Source organism: Panthera tigris, chromosome B3, assembly GCF_018350195.1.
Source record: "Panthera tigris isolate Pti1 chromosome B3, P.tigris_Pti1_mat1.1, whole genome shotgun sequence".
In the NCBI taxonomy this organism is placed as follows: Eukaryota; Metazoa; Chordata; class Mammalia; order Carnivora; family Felidae; genus Panthera; species Panthera tigris.
In genome coordinates, this window is record NC_056665.1 from 71,386,788 (window position 1) to 71,408,336 (window position 21,549).

Consider the following 21,549-nt stretch of genomic DNA (forward strand, 5'->3'; position numbering starts at 1 on the left):
TCCTCTTGGGCATAATTCCTCTGATGCTATTCTGCCTTGTAAACAAATGGGCTTTCTGATCCTGGGGTGGCTGCATCACACTTGTCCCTTTGTATGGCCATGTACAGGTCAGCCATCAGGGCCCACCTTTCCCTCCTTGTAAAAAGAGTGCCTTCTACAATGTGATCACTGTCTTAGGCTTAAACAGGCACACTTCAAGTGAAGGACCATGATCTCTCAATGCTCCAAGGTATGGTACTCTAGAATAACATGGGGTTGGAAGGCAAAGGGTGGATATGGAGGGGTCAAATCGTTCATCTAGCTATGAAAAGACTTACTGCACTTACCTATAGTTCTTTTCATTTCCAATAGTTGAAAAATGTTCCATCTAAAGGCAGGTCTTCACTTTTTTGCTGATGCATTTATGCACAATTTTCCTGTTCTACAATGCATCCTCCCTAAATCCTGGCATTAGCTTAAGTGCAGAGAAGGAAAAGCCTGAAGACTTGTTTCTAACTAACCCTTGTATTGTAGGACAGAATCCTTTGTGCATAACTTCAGTTTCCAATGGAGATGTCCTAAAATGAGGATTGATTAATCCAGACATTGGGAGCCTGGTTAGCAGCAGTACCTGCTAGAGAAGTGAGACCCAAGTGTTGAGGTAAAACCATGAGAGAGAACGAGAAAATAATTCTGAAAAGACCCAAGGGAGATACGCAATTCAATGGAAATTTTCCAGACTCCATTACTGATAAATCTGAAAAAGAGGCTGATCCTTCATCCAACAAGAGGTGACTAGGAATGTTTCTGCCTCCATCTGCCAACCCCCTCAAGCCCAGCAGCCCCAAAAGGCTTGGGGCAATACAGTGGGAATGAGAGAAAAAATTGAGTCAGACCAAGTGTGGAAGACCATAGTCATCATCCAACTTTCTTCTGCATGGCACTTAGGGGAAATGTTTACTCCCCAGGTAACATAGACATTGTGTCTTCTCCCTGAGGACTTAAAGTGATATTGGGAATCCCTACCCTTGATTCTGGGTTGGCCAGTGATAGGAGCCTTCAGGGTATAATAAGATAGGGAAAGATTCCTCATGTAATTTCTATCTTCTTCTGCTTCTCCCAGTCTTTTACTTTGTCCTCTGGTAATATATACCATACCACACACCCAAACAATGTTTAGAATTCTGGACTGTTGTTCACATTTTTTTGTCATTTGTGTCTACTCTATGCCCCTGGCTGAAAACTTGACTAACTCCTATTCATACTCCATGTACTCTGGTGCATATCAGTTCTTCTGAGAATCTTCTCCTACCCACCACTCCCTATCCCACCACTCTGCCTGCTCTCCAACCTGAATTGGGGCACGTTCTGCTGACCTCGCTCTTCATACTTAACTCTTTGTATTTCTGCTTTCTCATCTGCATCCCCTGTTAGACTCTAAATTCCTAGGTAGGAATTATATATTTTTTTAATTTTTTAAAAACATTTATTCATTTTTTGAGAGACAGGGAGAAACAGACAGAGTATGAGCAGGGGAGGGGCAGAGAGAGAGGGAGACACAGAATCCAAAGCAGGCTCCAGGCTCTGAGCTATCAGCACAGAGCCTGACGTGGGGCTCGACTTCAGGAACTGCGAGATCATGACCTGAGCCGAAGTCGGACATTCAACTAACAGAGCCACACAGGTGCCCCAGGAATTATATTTTGACCTCTGTATTTCTAGCACCAAGCACAGTGCCTGGCACACATTAGGTGCTCAATAATGGTATGTGAACTAAACTGCTCTGAACCCCAAACTTCAGAGCAGCAGCTCTTGCAACTCTATGTCAAAAAATAAGTTATAGCAAAATGATACATCTGGGATTTGCTTCCAAATAAAGTGACTGGGGGGGGATAGGTAAAATTAGCTTCGCCCTGAATTGGTAATTCATGGAGCTGTGCATTGGCTACACCGTGATTCATTATATTATTCTATTTTTAGTATGCTTGAAATTTTTTATAATAAAAAAGCCTCAGAGATATGACAATCACATCTCTAAAGAAAATTCTAAGTTTTTGGAAATTAGTTAAAAATTAATGTCAGAAATACTTTCTTAAAGATAGCAACTCTAATTCCACAAAATTAGCCAAGTAGCCACTGGGGAATATCAAATACCATGTGGGCTACTCAGAGCCAGAAAATGTAAAACTATAATGAACTACTAACTCCAAGAGGAATTCAAGTCTCTCAGCAACACCCTGTTTTCTGATCCAAAAATAATGGAGGCAATGCCAAAACACACACATAGACAATCATAGTTCAGAATCGGGAGACTGGATTAAAATACTACACTGAATACAGAAACCTATCTTTCTCACTATGACAAGTTCCTTAAAATGAAATAAAAATTATGTTTTCTCTTCTTCTTTTTCTTGCCTTTTCATTTTTTAAAAGGGTAACTACATAACTGCACTACATTAAAAAAAAACAAGGCAGAGTGCCACTACTAAATGTTTATGTAAAAAGAACTTCTAGGAGAAAAAAACATGGTAGACAATTGAATTAAGAACAGAAAAATACAATGCAAATCTAAAATACAAACAGGAGATAACCACTCCATAGTCCTTAATTGATACATTTTAACTGACCCTCAAATATCACCTGGCTTTGAATATAGCCACAGTGGAAAGAGAAGGATAAAACAGGACAAGTGGCTTTAGAGGAAACACGTACTTAAAAGTAGAAAAAAACTTTAATTTTTCAAATTTGAGAAAGACATAAATCTACATCTACTCCTTCCTGAAGCCCCACTAAAACCATAGCATGGAAAAGGAAACAGTAGCGACACCATTTCAGAAGAAGAAAAGCAGATAACTTAGCAGTGGCTGACATGGAAAGATTTGTCAAAAAAGATGAATTCTCTTCAAGCAGTGAGAAGAAACAAAAATCGGTTCAATTTATTCCAGACTCCCTCTCTTTTTGGAAGTGGAGTGAGTAGAAGGCTAAATTAAGAATTGGATGAAAAATGTTTAAGAAGCAGTTTGGGTCTACATACCTTCTCTATTACCCATGCTAATTGTCATCCCCCTCATTCCCAGCAAGAGACTGGATGGTTTGTCTCTGGACAGGTAAAGCAGAAGGTCTTATACCTTTGAAACTAGGGGATTAAATAAATTATTTGTACTGGTTACTGTGATGTCTGTTTTAGATGCCACATATTTAGCAGTTAGATAAGAAACTGAAGAATTTTCTTTTTTTAAATCAATTTCTTTGTTGGCTTTTCTTTTTGTATCTCAGTCTCTTTTTCAAAGCTCATTTTCATTTTTTCCCCCTTAAATCAGAAACAAGACAAGGATGATCACTTTCTTCATTTCTATTCAATATCGAACTAGAAATTCCAGCCAGGGCATTTAGGCAAATAGAATAGAATGGAATGCTATGCAATGAAATGACACAAGATGAGATGAAACAAAACAAAACAATATAATATATACAGTGCATCCAAATTGGAAAGGAAGAAATTAAAACTATCTCTACTGGGAGATTTTATGATTTTTATATAGAAAATCCTAAGGAATCCACACACATATTCACACAAAAATTAGAGCAAATAAATGAATTCAGCAATGCTGTAGGTATCAAAGTCAACATACAAAAATCATTTGTATTTCTATACACTAACAAGAAATAATCCAATTAAATTGAGAAAACAATTCTACTATTTACAATAGCATAATAATGAATAAAATACTTAGAAAAAAATTTAACCAAGGAGATGTAGGACTTGTACACTAAAAATTAAACATATTGTTGAGAGAAATTTAAGTATCCCTAATTAAATGGAAAGACATCCCATGTTCATGGTTTAAAAGACTTAATACAGTTGACCCTTGAACAACACTGGGGTTAGGGATACTGACCCTCCTGCACAGTCGAAAATCCAAGTATAATTTTTGACTCTCTAAAAACTTAACTGCTAATAGCATACTGTTAACCTGAAGCCTGACTAATAACATACACAGTCAATTAACACACATTTTATATGTTATATGTATTTTTATATGCTATATTTACAATAGAGTAAGCAAAAGAAAATGTTATTAATAAAGTTATAAGGGGCACCTGACTGGCTCAGTTGGTAGAGCATGTGACTCTTGATGTCAGGGTTGTGAGTTCAAGCCTCATGTTCAGAGTAGAGATTACTTAAAAATTTTTTAAAAATTAAAAAAAAAAGTCACAGGGAAAAGAAAAAACACTTACAGTACTGTACTTTGTTTTTTTTTAATCTGAATATAAATGGACCTATGCAGTTGAAGGATCAACTGCATTGTTAAGATGGCATTACTAACCAAAGTAATCTGTAGCTTCAACGCAATCCTTATCAAAACCTCAACTGCATTTTTTTTTCAGAAATGGACATGCTGATTCTAAAATTCTTATGGGGTTTCAAGAGACCCCAACTAGCCAAGCCAGTATTGAAATATAAAAATAAAGTTGGAGGATTCACATTTCCTGATTTTAAAATCATCTACAAAGCTACAGCACTCAAAACAGTATGGTACTGGCATAAGGACAGGTGTGTGTGTGTGTGTGTGTGTGTGTGTGTGTGTGTATCAATGGAATAGAATTGAGAGTCTAAAATTAATCCATACATCTATAGTCAAGAGTGCCAGGGTGCCTGGGAGGCTTAGTCAGTTGAATATCTGACTCTTGATTTGGGCTCAGGTCATGATTCTCTCTCCCTCTCCTTCTGCCACTCCTCAGTTTGTGCATCTGCATTCGTTCTCTCTCAAAATAAATAAATAAACATTAAAAAAAAAAAAGAGTGCCAAGACTACTTAATGAGAGAAGAAAAGTCTTTTAACAAATGGTGCTAGAACAATTAGTTATTTAATTGTTGCAAAAGAATGAAGAATGAAGTTGGACTTTTAGCTCACACCATGTACAAAAATTAACTCAAAATGGACCAAAGACCCAAACAAGAGGCTAAAACTATAAAACTGCTAAAAGAAAACATAAGGGTAAATCTTCATGACCTTGGTTTGGCAACAGACTCTCAGACGTAACACCAAAAGCACAAGTATCAAAAATTTTAAAAAATAGATCTATTGTACTTCAGCAAAAATAAACACTTTTTAAAAATAATCTCTACACCCAAAATGGGGCTCAAATTCACAACCCTAAGATCAAGAGTCACATGTGGGGTGCCTGGGTGGCTCAGTCAGTTAAGCGTCTGACTTTGGCTCAGGTCATGATCTCATGGTTTGTGAGTTTGAGCCCTTATCGGGCTCTGTGCTGACAGCTCTGAGCCTGGAGCCTGCTTTGGATTCTGTGTGTGTGTCTGTCTCCCTGCCCCTCCCCTGCTCACTCTCTGTCTCTCAAAAATAAATAAATGCTAAAAAAAAAAAAAAAAAAGAGTCACATGCTTTACTGACTGAGCCAGCCAGGTGCCCCAACAATAAAGACTTTTGAATATCAAACAACATCATCAAGAAACTAATGCCCTTGAAATATAGTAAGTTTTCAGGGATTATTTTGGCAATTTTTCTGTCTCCATTTTTCCTCTCTTCTTTTATCAACTGGAAATACAACCTCCTTTACTGATCCTCAAATGTTCTTACCTTTTCTATCTTATTCTCTATTAGTATTTGCTTTACTTGCCTTTATGTTATGGCACATTTTAAAATCTATCATATTTTTTAATTCATATAATTCTTTTTTGTTTGGTTTGGTTTTGCAAAACTCTTTTCTGTCTTATGATTGTAACATATTCTCTCTGAGAACATTAATGACATTAAAAAAAACTTTTTTTAACGTTTATTTATTATTGAGAGACAGAGAGAGACAGAGCATGATCATGGGAGGTGCAGAGAGAGGAGGAGACACAGAATTCAAAGGAGGCTCCAGGCTCCAAGCCATCAGCACAAAGCCCAACGCGGAGCTCGAGTCCACAAACCGAGTGAGATCATAACCTGTGTCGAAGTCAGACGTCCAACCTACCGACCGAGCCACCCAGGCTCCCCTGTGACTTTTCTTTTCTTTTTTTTTTTTTTTAACGTTTATTCACTTTGGAGAGACGGAGAGACAGAGTATGAGTAGGGGAGGGGCAGAGAGAGGGAGACACCAAATCCAAAGCAGGCTCTAAGCTCTGAGCTGTCAGCACAGAGCCTGACGCTGGGCTGGAACTCAAATTGTGAGATCATAACCTGAGCTGAGGTCAGATGCTTAACCGTCTGAGCCACCCAGGCACCCTGTTAATGACACTTTCAAATTATCAGGGCATCTGGCAAGCTTAGTTGAGCATGTGACTCTTGATGTACGTTGGGTGTAGAGCTTACTTAAAAACAAAATCTTTAAGAAAAATTTTTTTAAGTAAAATTATCTTCTCCCTATATGGTCACTGCTTCCTCCAAGTTATCTTCTCTCGCTTACTTGTTTCAGACAAATAAAATCACATTAGATGATTTTTTTCCAATAATTGGCTGATCCTTGATTAAATGTTTATAGTAAGAGAGGGAAACTAAGTAGCTATTTGGAAGCTCTGAGTGCATGGATGGTACTTGATAATTCTCAGCCTCACTCTATGGTGATACCACTGGCTTGTATCTTAGGAAGCACCTATGCCAGTATCTTCATACTTTTCCTTTTGGACTTGTCAGATAATGCAAAGAAAATTCTTCAGTTTCCTATCTAACTGCTAAATATGTGGCATCTAAAACAGACATCACAGTAACCAGTATATACAATTTATTTAATCCCCTAGTTTCAAAGGTAAAAGACTTTCTGCTTTACCTGTTCCAGAGACAAACCATCCAGTCTCTTGCTGGGAGTGAGAGGGATGACAATTAGCCTGGGTAATAAAGAAGGCCTCAGCTTCTTAAGACCACATGTGACCTATGTTCTCCACCAATCACACCTGACAGGACAAGAAGTCCCTAACCCTTACCAGAAGCCTTCATGTTCCAAAGCAATAATGTTTGTGAATATTCCACCAAGGGAGAGTCATCTCTTTCATGAATGTGTGGACTCTTTCCCTTTGATCCCCAGAGGACAACATGGTCTCTGAAGTTGAAATTCAGCCTCCTTAACCTCCCACATAGGAACTATAATATGTTCGCTAAACTGTTACGCAGGAATCCAGGTGGATGTGCCTAGCAGGGATTCTAGGGGAAGGTTTGATTGACTCAAAGCAGTCTATCCCCACTGAGACTTACAAGGTTGCCACCATGGAGGTCTTACGTTCCTAGAGGGAGCGTGATCACTGTGGCCTGCTGATTCCCAGTTTCCTGTAGGAGTCTTGCCTGACAGGCCAGGGTTTCTTTCAGACCAAGCTGTCTCTCTGTGCTCTAAATTTGGAGTTGGAATTGTTTGCACATGGTGGGCAAGTATTCGAGTTGGGTTTCCTCCATCCTAACTTGCTCTGAATCTCAATTTAGCACCTCTCACAAATGGTGCTGGTAAAGAGGCTGTGTTCTCAGGAGTTAGGGCTGAATTGTGCATTAACTGCCAGAGACTTTAAGCTTCTTAACACCTTCTTGCTGGGTTTGACAGGAGTAAGCTCCTTCCTTACTGAAAAGGATTTTCAATTTAGGATTTTGGCTAGGAAAAAAAAAAGAATCATTCTAGTGCTCTCCTTGCTGTACTGATGTAAGCTGATTTTGGTGGACCACAGTCTGGGTCATAAAATACATGTTTACAATTTTAAAAGAATAGAAACTATATAATTCTCTCAGACCACAATGGAATTAAACCAGAAAGCAATAATACAAAGATAGCTGGAAAATCCCCAAATATTTGTAGACTGGACAACACACTTCCAAGTGACTTATGGGTCAAAAAAGAAACGTGAAAGGACGTTTTAAAATATTTTGAACTAGGGGAGCCTGGGTAGCTCAGTCGGTTGAGTGTCCAACTCTTCATTTTAGCTTAGGTCATGAGCCCAGGGTTGTGGGATCAGGCCCAGCATTGGGCTCTGCACTGAGCATGGGAACCTGCTTAAGATTCTCTCTCCCTCTGCCCCTCTCCCTTGCTCACACTCTCTCTCTCTAAAAAAAACCAAATAGGGGCGCCTGGGTGGCTCAGTCGGTTGAGCGTCCGACTTTGGCTCAGGTCATGATCTCGCGGTCTGTGAGTTCCAGCCCTGCGTCAGGTTCTGTGCTGACCACTTGGAGCCTGTTTCAGATTCTGTGTCTCCCTCTCTCTCTGACCCTCCCCCGTTCATGCTCTGTCTCTGTCTCAAAAATAAATAAACATTAAAAAAAATTTTTTTTAAATAAAAATAAAACAAATAAAATATTTTTAACTAAATTAAAATGAAAACACAGCTTGTCAAAAAGTGTTGAATGCAGAAAACACAATGATTAGGGGAAAATTTATTACATTGAATACACATATTAGGAAAGAAGAAAGATCTAAAATCAGTAATCTAGGCTTCCATCTTAGGAAACTAGAAGAAGAGGAAATTAGATCCAAATAAGCAGAAGAAAAGAAATAATAATAATTAGAACAAATATCAATGAAATTGAAAACAGGAAATTAGTAGAGAAAACCAGTGAAAACAAAGGCTGGTTCTTTGAAAAGATCAGTAACATTTATAAACTTCTAAATAAGCTAACCTATTTAGTGAAATATAAATTGAAAAGATGCAAATTACTAGAAAGAAAGAAAGAAAGAAAGAAAGAAAGAAAGAAAGAAAAAAGACACAAATTATTAATGTCAGAAATGAAATAGAGGTATTCACTACTCATCTCATGGACATTAAAAGGATTATAGGGGAATATTATTAACAATTCTATGCCTGTAAATCTGATAACTTAGGTGAAATAGGCCAAATCCTTAACAGACACATTTTACCAAAACTCACACAAGGAGAAGTAGGTCTTGTGATTAGGCCTTTCTATATTAAAGAAATTGAATGAAAAATTTATAACCTTCTAAAAAAAAAAGCACCATTCCTGGATGGTTTCACTGGTGAATTCTATCAGACATTTAAGAAAGAAATGATACCTGTTTTCTACAATCTCTTATAGAAGTTAGAAACAGAAGGAATACTTCCTAGTCATTCCATGAGGCCAAAATTACCCTAATATGAAAACCAGACAAAAACAATAAATGGAAATTACCGACCAATATCTCTCATGAACACAGATATAAAAATCTTCAACACAATTATCAAATCAAATCCAACAATGTATTTTACACCATGACCAAGTGGGATTTATTATAGATATGAAGATTTAACATCAAAAAACCAATTAATGTAATCCATTACATCAACAGCCTAAAGAGGAAATATCATATAATCATATCAGTTGATATAGAAAAAGCATCTGACCTATCCATCATTCATTCATGATAAAAATGCTCAGTAAACTAAGAATAGAGGGGAACTTTCTCAACTTGATGAAGAATATCTACAAAAAAACCTATAGCTAATATCATACTTAATTGTGAGGAACTAGATGCTTTCCCCCTAACATCAAGAACAAAAACAATGATATCCTCTTTCATCACTCATATTCAACATCATACTGGAAGTCCTAGCTAATGCAGACAATAAGATAAAGGTATACAGATAGAGAAGGGAGAAATAAAACTGTCTTTGTGCACTGATGATATAATTGTTTATATAGAAATTTCCAAATGGATCAAAAAACCGTCCTCTTGTAATTACTAAGTAATTATAGCACAATTACAGGATACAAGTTTAATACCTAAGTCAATTGTTTTCCTTTATACCAGCTAGTATATAGGAACAGTTGGGATTTGAAATTTAAGGGCTCCTGGGTGGCTCAGTCGGTAGAGTGGCTGACTTCAGCTCAGATCATGATCTCACGGTTCATGAGTCCCAGTCCCTTGTCGAGCTCTGCGCTCGGACGGACGGAGCCTGGCGCCTGCTTTGGGTTCTGTGTCTTCCTCTCTCTCTGCCCCTCCCCTGCTCGCTCTCTCTCTCTCTCTCTCTCTCTCAAAAATAATAATAAAACGTTAAAAAGAAATTTAAAACACAGTATCATTTATATTAGCACAACAAAAAATAAATCTTTAGGTATAATTCTAACAAAATATGTATAGGGGAAAGGGTTAAGAGGGAGGAGGAGTAGAGCAACCCTAAGCTTGCCTCCTCTCCGAACAGCTGGATAAATATCAAATCATTCTGCACACCTAAGAAATTGATTGGAAGTCTTAGAGAGCAAAGCTGCATGTCTACAAACAGGAAAATCACTGCGGAACGTAGGAATTGCGGAGAGTTGATTTGTGGGAGAAAAGAGCCATGGGAGCAGAGTGGGGAGGGAGCCCTGACCTTAGAGAGGTGAGCTAGAGAGAAAGAGAGAAAGACTAACAAAATATGTATAAGATCTGTATGAGGAAAACTACAAAATGCTGATGAAAAAATCAAAGAAGAATTAAAGGAGAGATATTTTATGTACATGGGTCTTCATAGACTCAATATTAAGGTGTCAGTTCTTCTGGACTTGACCTAGAGAATCAACACAATCCCAATAAAAATCCCAGCAAATTTTGTGGTATCAAAAACTTAAAGTTTATATGGAAAGGCCCACAATTCACATGACACTGAAGATCAATGTTGGAAGACTGACACTACCCAACTTTAAGACTTACTACACAGCTACAGTGATCAACACACTAATGGAATTGGCAAGAGAACAGACAAACAGATCAATGGATTAGAATAAAAAACTCAGAAATAGACCTACATAAATATAAGATTAGAAGAAGGGTACTTTGAAGAAGTAGCAAGGGCAATTCAATGGGACTGTCTTGGGGTACCTGGCTGGCTCAGTCAGAAGGGCATGCAATTCTTGATCTTGGGATCATCATTGGGTGTAGAGATAACTAAAAATATAAATGAATACACTTTAAAAAAGAGAGAGAGAGAGAAAGGGGATAGTCTTTTCAACAAATGGTGCTCAACTAGACATCCACATACCAAAAGAAAAAAAAAGCCTCTAGACACAGATCTTACACCTTTCACAAAAAGGAACTCAAAAGAGATCATAGACTTAAATGTAAAATGCAAAATAAAATTTCCAGAATATAGCATAGGAAAAAAATCCAAATTACCTTGCATTTGGCACTGGGTCTTTTAATACAACCCAGAAAGCAGACTATGAAGAAAATATTGATACATTGGACTTCATTAAAATTGAAAGCTTTAGCTCTGTGAAAGACACTGGTAGAAGGATGAAAACACAAGCCACAGACTAGGAGAAAATATTTGCAAAACATATGTGTGGTAAAGAACTTGTATCCAAAACATAAAATGAACTCTTAAAACTCAACAATAAAATAACAAGCAGCCTAGTTTTAAAAATGGGTAAAAGATCTGAACACACATCTCACCAAAGAAGACACGCAGATGGCAAATAAGCATATGAAAAAGCATCACACCTCATTAGGAATTGCAAATTAAAACAATGAGATACCCTACATACCTAGTAGAATGGCTGAAATCCAAAACACTGACAACACCAAATGCTGACAAGAGTGTGCAGTAATAGGAATAGCAATTAGTAATAGTAATAGGAATAGCAATTCATTGCTGGCAGGGATAAAAAGGATACAGCCACTTTGGAAGACAGTTTGTCAGTTTCTTACACAGCTCAACATAGACTTACCATATGATCCAGCAATCATGCTCCTATGTATTTACCCAAATGAGTTGAAAACTATGACTACACAAAAATCTGCACATGAATATTTATAGTAGCTTTATGCATAACTGCCAAAACTTAGAATCCACCAAGATATCCTTCAGTAGATGAAGGGATAAATAAACTGGGATTCTTCCAGATAAATCCATCAGTGCTAAAAAAGAAATGAGCTATCAAGCCATAAAAAGACATGGAGGGAAACTTAAATGCATATTGCTAAGTAAGGGAAAATAGTCTAAAAAGGATACTGTGTAATTATAACAATATGATATTCTAGAAAAGGCAAAACTATTGGAAAAGTAAAAAGGTCAGTGGTCGGGTTCCTGGCTGGCTCAGTCAGTAGAGCATGTGACACTTGATCTCAAGGTTGTGAGTTCAAACCCCATGTTGGGTATGTAGATTACTTAAAAATCTTAAAGAAAAAAAAAGTCAGAGGTTTACAAGGGAGGGATGAATAAGTGGGGCACAAGGCATTTGGGGGGCAGAAGAACTACTCTGTATGTTACTGTAATGATGGATACATGAAATTATGCGTTTCTCAAATCTATACAACACAAAGAGTAATGTCTATAGACTTTAGTTATATATCAATGTATCAATATTGGTTCATCGATTATAACAAATGTATTACATTAATGCAACATTTTAATAATAGGGGAAACATGAGGAGTATGGTGACTTGTAATTTCTATGCAATTTTTCCGTAAACCTAAAACTGCTCTAAAAAGTAGTCTAATGACTTTTTAAGAGATTCTTAAGGCTCCAATATCTAACAACATAAATTAACGGTGGAGGAAAAACTAAGTTTCCAGACTTTACTGTCATGTATTGGGTTGTAAAGTGATATTTATTTTTTAATTGCCTATCTTTAGAATATCATACTTGAATTATGTATGGGATATCAATGATCTCATATAACTTAAAATACCCTTCAAACCATGCAATTCCTTCTGATTTTTGACTATCTAGAAACAATGTCACTTGCTTGTTATTGGCTTTTGAGCTATTTAAAACTATAAGATAGTTCTTTAATAGGTGAAATCTGAACACCTTTGGCTCCATAATAGTTGAAAAATTTGATTCATGTAATTTCAAGTTTTTAAACAGCTGTAGTTTGAGAGTTTGTTAAAGATAGTGAAATAGTTTGTGTTTCTCTTTAGGAAAAAGGTGATAAAACCACTTTTATTTTTGTACGAGCATTCATCCATTTTTAAAAATAGTTAACTTTAGGGATGCTTGGGTGGCTCAATTGGTTAGCCATCTAACTTTGGCTCAGGTCATCATCTCACTGTTCATGGGTTCAAGCCCTGCATTAAGATCTGTTCTGTCAGAGCCTGGAGCCTGCTTTGGATTCTGTGTCTACCTCTCTCTCTTTGCCCCTCCCCCCTTTCATGCTCTGTCTCTCAAAAATAAATAAAAGTGTTACAAAAACATTTTTAATAAAAAAATGATTGAGTTTAATATCTTTTTCTTTAGATATTAAAAGTTATTTTCCTGAAGAAAGTAAATGTTTCACATAAAACCTCAAAGAAAAATTTAAGGCTTTTAAAATGTTATATTTAAAACCTTTGGAACATAGATACATTATTTGTGAAGTTTTAGGAGAACCTATTTTTTCTAATAGAATAAAAGGTCATCAAAATATTATTTCAGGAATTACATTGCTTTAAAAACTGATGAAAGAAAAAGCATTTGGGATGGGTTATCAATTGTTTATCTTATAAATTTGTAGGCATTCTTCACATATTTGGGATGTAAATCCTTTGTTGTATACACAAATACATTCTCCACTCTGTGCAGGACTGTTCACTCAATGGAATTTTTTGTTTTTTGTTTTTTTTTATTTTTTTCAGTGGAATTTTTTAAATGAGTTTTTACTTCTAATGTAGCCCAATTTATCATATTTATCTCTTTATATTTGTTTTTATAGGTCTTGTTTAAGAAATATTTGCCTGTCTCAAGGTCATCAAGACATTCTCTTTTGTTTTTTAAAATAAGCTTTACTATTTTACACTTCACAATTGGGTTTATCATTTATCATTTTACATGTGATATGTGCTTTAATAAATCAAGATTCATTTCCCCCATTATGTTAGGTGAATGATCCATCACCATTTATTGAAAAGTCTGTTCCCTCCCCTCTCTCACTAATCTTTGTCATAAATCAGCGACCAACCATTCGTCTATTTTTCTAAACTGTACTGTTCCATTGGTATATTTGCCTATCCTATATCACTACCACTCTGACTAAATTGTGTCTTCATAATAATTATGACTACTTTCTGATACAGCAAGTCTTCTCTATTTGTTTTTCTCCAAGAGTCTATTAAACTAGTTTTGGCCCTTTGCATGCCCATATATACTTTAGAATTGTCAAGTTGCACTGCCTAAGTGTGGAATTTTTATTGGATTTTAAGATCATAGATTACTTTAAGATTTGACATTTTTATAGTATTGAGTTTTCCAGTACAGGAAAAAAACAGGGGCTGTCTTTCCCTTTGTGTAGCTTTCCCTTAATTCTCCAATAATATTTTGCATTTTGTGCCTGGAGATTTTTGCACATTTTAAAAGATGTGTTTCTAGGTATTTCAATGTTTGATGCTATTATAAAGGTAATCTTTTTAAATTTAACATTCTAACTAGTTGATTATGGCATAGAAGAATGTAAGTAATCTTTGACTATTGCTTATTATTTCTAGTAATACACCTGTAGATTTTTTTCTTTGGCTTTATGCAGTGAAGATTTATTTCTCACTCATTTCACAGTCTTGTGGGCTGCAGCAGTGGCTTGGAGATCCAGGCTCCTCAATGTAAGGTCTGCACAGTCACCAAGGATGAGGAGGAGAGCACAGGGTTGGCATACGAGGACACTTATATCACTTGTGCTCACATATGTCTGGCCAGGACTGATGAGGTTAACTGCAAGGGTGGGAGAGGGGTGTGGCGGTGTGTGTCATGGTGTACATGAGCCTTCACACCTCACCACAGACACCAGAGAGAAGAGAGAGGCGAGAAGAGAAGGTGTTTCAGACTATTGTCACCAAAAGCCATCCCACTAACCAAGAGGAACAGACACCTAGGAATTCATTGATTTTCAGTTGGTGGATCTTAAATCCTACAAATGGTGTCCACAGTATTGTTACTTCGTAGATTTCTTCACATTTTCTTTTTACTCAATCATTTCTTCATTTTCATTTCTTCTAACGAAAACCTTCAGTATAATGTGAAACAGCAGATTAGTGGGCATCCTAATCGTGTTTCAGGCTCAAACAGAAATCTAACACCATTTCACCATTAAATATATTGTGAGATACAAGATACAATGAGACTTCCTTTTTGCAGAAACACGTCCTCAAAATAAGTAAATTGACTTCTATTCCTAGTTTATCATTTTTACTATGACAGATATTGGATTTTATTAGACAAATTTTCTGCATCTATTTTTCTCCTTTGGTATCTTAGTGTAGTGAAGAACATTGATTTTTCTAATGTTAAATCAATCCTACTTTTATCTAACAGCTCCAGTTCTGTCAGATAAGTTATAATTTCTATATATGTCACTATTTGGTTTGCTAATTTTCTGTTTACAATTTTTTATATCTATGTTTATGAATGAAACTGGCCCATGGTAATTTTCTTATGTTCTTGCTTGCTTCTGACATACAATTCACATTGGCAGCATAATATGAATTATTTCCTTATACGTGGGGAGTTTCTAGTTAATATCACTGTAGATTTCTAGTTGTTATCACTCCTATATTTTGGCTAAATAACCCTTAAATTTGTTTTATCTCTCCGATGTCATCAAGCAGATATTTTCATGTATTTTTTTCAACTTTCAAATTTCCTCAGGGGTAGAGTGAATTTGAATATCTTACTGTGTGATTCCCAGATGCTTCCTCATTCGCTTTTCATCACAGAAAACCCTGGGCTCTTTACATGGGATATGTCATCTCTGGTTGTTATCTTGGAAGAAATTATGGGGCTTTTTTTTGGTCTTCCAATAAAGCAGGTCTCTAGTTATTACTCCGAGTTGTAATGATTCATTCACAACCCTCATCTTCCTTGAACTGATGCTGCAATGCCTTAGGCCAGTTAATATTTTCACATATGCTGGGTCTGTCCTATGCAAAATGAATACAGCATTGCCCCAAATTTCAAGGAGCTCACTCCTAAAGAGGATGTGAAAGTATACCATCAGTATGTTGTGATAGGTGGAAAGGTGAAAGTAATCAAGGAGTACCAAAGAGACAAAGAGGAGGAGAACCAAATTGAATCTTGAGGAGCTAGGAGAAGATTGTGGTAAAAGATGATCCTGAAATGATTCAGAGATAATGGGAAGGACTTTGATAAAGGATGAGGCAGAGGGATCAAAGCAGAGTGAGAACCTTGTCATCACCTGGTGTTTGTAAGCCAGGAAACATGGTACATTTTGACTGAGTCACAGAGCTTGGGCCGAGGTGGGAATGGAGGGAATGGAATTGAATGTGCAGAAGGGGCAGAGAGAGAAGAAGAGAGACAGAATCCCGAGCAGGGTCTGCTCCGTCAGTGAGGAGTGCGATGCGGGGCTTGATGTGGGGCTCCAACCCATTTGAATGGTGAGATCATTACCTGAGTCGAAGTGGGACACTTAATTCAGACGCTTAACTGACTGAACCACCCAGGCACCCCCGTTAGAATATTAAGGTGAGAGGCAGAAAAGCCCACCTGTAAAAAGAGCAATACTTGCCATCTTCTGTGACAGTGTTGGCCTTCCACTGAGGGTGGGTCATGCTACAGGACAGAGGGACAGGAACTCATTTCCCCTTTTTGTGACCCAGATTCTTGCCCTGTTATCTGACATACTGAGGGGGAAAGTGAGGCTGCAGGGATGGGAACAGCACTCAGGAAACCAAGCCCTGCCTATGAAGAAACTGCTTGTTTTTTTATGTTTTAATCTCAAGTGTGGCTTCTCAGATTCACTTTTTCTGCCTGGTTAAAAAAAAAAAAAAAGAGGGGGGAGGGTGCCTTCTGATTCTGAGTCACTGTATTATCTCTCAAGGCTACCAACTTCTAGGATCTCACCCTCCCCTGTTTCAGAGAGTTTTATTTATTGGACAGTGCTCAATGATTTTAGTAGGCTCTGAGTTTATCTGATACGTTATCTGACATTTTTAAAGTAGGGCCCACACCCAACATGGGGCTTGAACTCACAAGCCCTGAGATCAAGAGTCCAGTGCTCTACCAACTGAGCCAGCCAGGCACCCCTCTAAAAGCTACTATTTAAATAAGGAGGCTTTGCCACAAAATGCCCCAAGATATTTCAGTCTGTGTGCAATATAGGACTAGCAGGCAAAAATGTACCTGAGAGGAAGATATCCCTTGTCCTCCATCTTGAACAGACGCCAACATTTTTCCACTCTCCTTTACACACTGATCGAAAACATATCCCACTTGAGGTCAGGTCTTAGGTTTCTCATTTATGGATTTTACATGCAAATAGTCATATATAAATATATATATTTATACATATATATACATTTATACATATATATGCATTTATACATATATATGTATATATTTTGTTTGTTTGTTTGTTTTTGCCAGTCTTGGACTACATCCTTCTTGACTGCTGGTATTAGCACAAGTGCAGAGATGGAGGAGAATGACAAAAGCTTTGGTTTCTAATTAATCCCATTAGTGAAAAGTAAACATTTTTTATTTATAACCTGTTTGGAACTATTTAGTTACCACTGGGGGTGACCTGCATTCAAGAATTATATTGATCCAGGCATCAGGAACCCAGTTAGAGGAAGTACTTGCTGAGAAAGGCTACCCAGGTGGTAAAGAGATGGTGAGGTTTAAGAAAGAAAGAAGACAATTTCAAATGATTTTTTTTATTTTACTTTGTTTTTAAGTAATCTCTACACCCAAAGTGGGGTCTGAACTCACAACCCCAAGATCAGGAATTGCATGTGCCAACTGAGCCAGCCAGGCACCCCTCAAGAGATCTTGGATGGAAATTTCCCAATTCCCTATTCTAGTCAAATCTGAAAAAGAAGTAAAGCCTTCATTCAACATAAGATTTTCCTCTCTCGACATTAGAAATATTTCTGCCTTTATTTGTCAGCTCACCCAAGCCAGGCAGCAATAAAAATGTATGTGCAGAGAAAGTGATAACGGGAGTGGAGGCGAATGTTGAAGTACATGAACATTATCCATTTTTCTTCTTCTTGCCATTCTGCTAGAATAACATATAGATCAAGTGATAAAGCCATGGTGCTTTCTCTATGAAGACAAACAGGATGTTGAGAAATCTTCCCCTTGCTTCTGGAGTGAGTAGCAATTAAAACCCAAGGGATATGATGAGATTGGGTTAAATTTCATGCATGATTATCAATACTTCATTTCTGGCTAGTCCTGGACTTGTATGTATGCTCTAGTGATATTATATACAGTTACACACAAAATCAACACTCTTCAGGTTTCTGTGTATTTTTCTAAAGCTGTTCTGTGTCCACTGAACTCACCTGATCACAGATCTAGTCTCCTGTTCTAAAAATCAACTGACTCCAGGCCATTGGTTCTACCAGGAGACCTCTCCCATTTTTTACTCTGACCTCTACCCCAGCCTGAATTAAAACTTTCCAAGGTTAGTTTTAGTTTTAGATTTGCATGGAATGCCCTATGTACCTCTACTACAGTTTTCAGGACATTATATTTTAATTCTCTGCTTCCATCTGTCTGTCCCCTACAAACACTAAAGTATTTAGGGCAAGACCTATGTTTTAATCTCTCGTTCCCTGGCACAATCACAATAGTTGGGACAGATTAGGTACCTATTAAAGGGTTTGTGACTAAAACATACACAGTCTTAAGGAGTGACAGCTTTTTTGAGCCAATATGACCTAGGTTCTTGAGCTAAGAGGATGTAGGACTTACTATACCCTTATTGATGAATACCTGCCTCAGTTCATATTCTCAGGGAACATTTCTCAGTAGACAGGAAAAAACAAGTCTAAATGTAATGGTGGAAGCATTAGCTGAGTGCACAAAGAAGTAGAATTCTTGGGTGTCAAAGAGAGGCCAAAAATTTCATCGTTGATCCCACAATGCTAATTTCTGCATATGGTGACATTCAAACCTAAGGTCTCTTTGCTGAGAAAGAGTTATAAAGTCTTCATGTAGATCAGCTGTGTGTGCCCAATGGTGTGAACAGAGTAGGAAAGATCACTGTTCTTATGACAAAAGCCACAAAACTCCAGAGGCAAAAAGTGCAACACAAATAAAACCTGTGTCTGTCAGGAGCAACAATCTAGACACCCACGTAAATAGGCCACTGAGAGTTATAATCATCCCTTTCAAACTACATACAAAATTACATTTGCATCCTACAAATGTCAGCTAAGGTGCAGTCCAGAATTGGCAATTATTTGAAAGTTCTCCAAGGGCAATTCTGTACAAATACTATGCTAAGCACGAAGATGAGCCATTTCTGTCTTTGTAGGTCAAAATATTTACCCAGCATTGGAATTGGGAAGCAAAAACATAGAGGAAAGAACAGAGTACACCCGTGCACAGATACAGAGAATGAAACAGTGAGTCTCCAAGAAGGATGCCAAGGTTGTCCTCTAACCCCTGTGTTGGCCTGTGTGCTTGGGGGCCTCCAGGGCTTGCCCTGGGCAGCACCTATTTGGCCACCTCTTTGGCAGGGATCTACCCATCTGGGCAAATTGGTGTTGGTGGCAGAGCCCAGAACACAGGGGGTGGGTGCATGAGTGTAAAGTGCCCTGGATGGTGTGGGAAGTGGCTGCTCAGGGCTCCTCCATAAAGCCCCAGCAGGGTGGACTGTTTTGCGCTGCAAGGCACCCGTCTGTGGACTGCAGAAAGATGGTGCAGGTGTTCCTTAACGACAGCATACACCTGGCTGTGCAGGGGTTCCCGAAAGCTTCTCCTGGCTTTGGATTGTGAGAGTGAGTTTGCTGTAATCCTGACCCTGCCAGGTTCAGAGGAGGGCTTTGGCGTTAAGCACTAGCCCCTGGTGGAGGCCTTCATGAGGGCCAGTAAAAATGACAGGCACCTCCTTCGAGCCGGAATCGAACCAGCGACCTAAGGATGTCCACATCGCGTCTACAGTCCTCCGCTCTACCAGCTGAGCTATCGAAGGGTGCACGGCATTGGGGCTGAGTCACCGCTCTTTCTGGAAATGACGAGGCCAAGACTGGACCGCCCCAGGCGCAGTTTGCCTTGGATTCGTCAGAAGCTGCCTTTGAAGGGAACGAAACACACGCTGCTACGTGATGGCAGCCGGCTGTCCTGGGACCGCGATTTTCAAGATTCCCGACTGGGGCCCTCACCTGTTGCGTCTTTTCGCCTCCCAGAGTTCCTTAATACAGTGGGAGAGGAGACGATGGGGGGACTACGGCCGTCGGTCGGGGCCAGAAAGTCATTAAGAGGGGGAGGGGAAGGGACGTTGGCGAAACGGTTGCGTGCGTCGGGTGGGAAGGGCTTGCGGAGCAAGGGAAAGGAGAACCCACCCCATGGGCGCTGGGTGGGCGGCCGCGAATCGCAGGACCTCAGGCTCAGGTGGAGGCCCCTTGGAGGAATCTCGCCTCTCAGCGCCCTCGCCTCCCCCGGGTTGTGAGTGCCCGCCCCCGCCTCGTCCCCACGCCACCCACACACCATGCACCTGCCGCGTTGCGCCCCCAGGACCTCGGGGTTCACTTTTCTGCGCGGGGAGCCTTACTGGGAAGTGATGGGGAAAGGCTCTGGGGCCAGGCTCAGAGACCACGGCCATGGGGCTCCGGCGTCGCGGCCAGTCTGGGCACTTGTCTCCCCGCCTCTGCCCCCAGACCCGGATTCCTGTGGCGGAGACGGCTGCTCCCCGAAATAGCTCACAGTTCTGTGGGCTTCCCGGAGACGCACCGAAGACAATTTCAAGAGTCTGAAGTTGGGCTAGACAGAAGTGAGACGGCGACCAAGCTAGGAGGACGCTGAGGAGGAGACTGAGACGTTGAGAGAGTGGGTTTTCAAGAAGGATGCCCAAGACCCGTGTGATGGCCTGTGTGCTTATCAGCCTCCAGGGCTTGCCCAGGACAGTGCCTGTTTGGTAGGGATCTATGTTTAGCAAAAACGGTGGTGGCAGATCCCGGAGCTAGAGCACCGGGTGCATAAAAAGGGCTGGCGTCAGGGCTCCTTGATAAGGCAGGAGTACCAAGCAGACTGCGCGCTGCAGGCCATGGGTGTGCGGACTGCGGAAAAGAGGTGCAGGTGTGTTCCCTGTGGATAGATAGCACACACGTAGCTGTATAGGAGTTCTGAAAGTGTTTCCTGGCTTTGGTCCCTCCTGCGAGGCCTTTGACACTAGCCGATGGAGGCCTTCATGAGGGCCAGTAAAAATGACAGGCATCTCCTTCGAGCCGGAATCGAACCAGCGACCTAAGGATGTCCATATCGCGTCTAGTCTACAGTCCTCCGCTCTACCAGCTGAGCTATCGAAGGGTGCACGGCACTGGAGCTGAGTCACTGCTCTTTCTGGAAATGACGAAGCCAAGACACTGGTCCGTCACAGGTGCAGTTTGTCTTGGGTTGGTCGGAAAGTCCCTTTGAAGAGAGCCAAACACACGCTTCCACGTGATGGTAGTCGGGTGTCCTGGGACCGGGATTTTCAAGATACCCAACCCGGGCCCTCACCTGTGGCGTCATTTCCCCTCCCGGAGTTCCTTAATACAATGGGGGTGGGGGGTGGGGGGGGGTGAGTACTAAGGCCGTCTGTCAGGGGCCAGAAAGCGGATAAGAGGGAGGGGGGAGGAGATGGAGGCGTTGGCGAAACAGATGCATGGGTCGGGTGGGGAGGGCTTGCGGAGCAAGGGAAAGGAGAACCCACCCCATGGGCACCGGGTGGGCGGCCGCGAACCGCAGGACCTCAGGCTCAGGTGGA

General features: G+C 39.6%; 1 protein-coding gene and 2 non-coding genes across 12 annotated transcripts in view; all 3 read right to left on the reverse strand.

Moving 5' to 3' along the window:
• RNASE9 (ribonuclease A family member 9 (inactive)) overlaps nt 1-21,549 on the reverse strand; it is a 194,018-nt gene that overhangs the window by 148,208 nt on the left and 24,261 nt on the right. The gene's annotated exons all lie outside the window — the stretch shown is intronic.
• TRNAY-GUA lies at nt 19,691-19,776 on the reverse strand. Its single transcript is given in 2 exon segments — nt 19,691-19,726; nt 19,740-19,776. It is a non-coding gene; the product is annotated as a tRNA-Tyr (tRNA).
• Nucleotides 21,020-21,110, reverse strand: TRNAY-GUA. Its single transcript is given in 2 exon segments — nt 21,020-21,055; nt 21,074-21,110. It is a non-coding gene; the product is annotated as a tRNA-Tyr (tRNA).